This window comes from Bos indicus x Bos taurus, chromosome X (assembly GCF_003369695.1).
Source record: "Bos indicus x Bos taurus breed Angus x Brahman F1 hybrid chromosome X, Bos_hybrid_MaternalHap_v2.0, whole genome shotgun sequence".
In the NCBI taxonomy this organism is placed as follows: domain Eukaryota; kingdom Metazoa; phylum Chordata; class Mammalia; order Artiodactyla; family Bovidae; genus Bos; species Bos indicus x Bos taurus.
This window is the reverse complement of record NC_040105.1, coordinates 121,548,697-121,550,227: the sequence shown is the minus strand read 5'-3', so window position 1 is coordinate 121,550,227 and position 1,531 is coordinate 121,548,697. Positions and strand designations below refer to the sequence as shown.

General features: G+C 47.7%; 1 non-coding gene across 1 annotated transcript; it reads left to right on the top strand.

The window, feature by feature from the left end:
* Positions 1-725: 725 nt before the first annotated feature.
* On the top strand, positions 726-798 carry TRNAC-GCA. The gene has a single exon. It is a non-coding gene; the product is annotated as a tRNA-Cys (tRNA).
* The last annotated feature ends 733 nt before the right edge of the window (positions 799-1,531 follow it).

Below are 1,531 nucleotides of genomic sequence, written 5' to 3'. Positions count from 1 at the left end.
TTCTGCTGCTGCTGCTGCTAAGTCACTTCAGTCACGACTGACTCTGTGAGACCCCATAGACGGCAGCCCACCAGGCTCTGCCGTCCCTGGATTCTCCAGGCAAGAACTCTGGAGTGGGTTGCCATTTCCTTCTCAAATGCATGAAAGTGAAAAGTGAAAGTGAAGTTGCTCAGTCGTGTCCGACTCTTAGCGACCCCATGGACTGCAGCTCACCAGGCTCCTCCGTCCGTGGGATTTTCCAGGCAAGAGTACTGGAGTGGGGTGCCATTGGCTTTTGTTTTAGTGGGGGGATTTTTTTGAAGGGGACTTGTAAGGGGTCTAAGGAAGGTAACATAGAAAAGGCAGCTTGAATGGAACTGGACCATCCTCTATTTTGGAACGAGCAGTCATTGAGTTCACATTGATTCCTAGTAGCACAGGCTGCATCTCCTAACCTGACCCTCAAATTTTGGGAGGCACCTCCAAGGTCCTGTTAGTTCATAGAGCTCTGGGTGGCTGCTCAGTCTCTATGGATGACTAAGGCTGGTGACCTGGTGTGAGTTCAGAATAGATTGGCAAAATAACAAAAAACTCTAGGCTTTTAAATCAGATCCTACTGAATTGTATCTTGGGATCCTGGGAAGTCTAAGCACTTTCTGACTGTAGGGCTGCTTGAAAAAGAGGTGCTGAGTTATTGTGATCATGAATGGCCAAATTTGGTGCCACCTACAGTGGTGATAGGAGCTTCCCTGGTGGCTCAGATGGTAAAGTGTCTGCCTGCAATGCAGGAGACCCAGGTTCGATCCCTGGGTTGGGGAAGATCCCCTGGAGAAGGAAATGGCAACCCACTCAAGTACTCTTGCCTGGAAAATTCCATGGATGGAGGAGCCTGATGGGCTATAGTCCATGGAGTCACGAAGAGTTGGACGCAACTGAGCAACTTCACTTCACTTCTTCACTTCACTTTACAGTGGTGATAATGTCTTGTCAAGGCAGTAGAGAGTTAAGGGGAAAGTTCCAGTAAATAGGGGCTTCCCTGGTTGCTCAGACCGTAGGGAATTTGCCTGCAATGCAGGAGACCCGACTTCAATCCCAGAGTCAGGAAGATCCCTTGGAGAAGGGCACAGCAACCCACTCCAGTATTCTTGCCTGGAAAGTCCCATGGACAGAGGAGCCTGACAGTCTCTGGGGTCACAAAAAGTCTGACACAAATGAGTGACTAACATTTTTTTCCAGTAAATAGTCCTTGGTGTCCACAGTGTCCTGAGGCTTTTCCAATCCTCTGTCTAGGATTTTTGGTTAAATACTACTTTCCTGAGTGAAAAATTCAGTAAAAGATGTCATGTTGTCTGAGTTATTATGGAGTGGCTCTGTTGCTTACTAGCTATGTGACATTGGGCCAGTAACTTCTTAAAGCTCCACTTGTGAAATAGGAATCACAGTAGGACCTACCTCATACCTTTGTCAGGACATGCGATGAATTACTCTACATATCTCCAGCACCTTAAACGGTGATGCTGTGCCCAGAATAGCAGCTGAGGAAAGGTCTGTG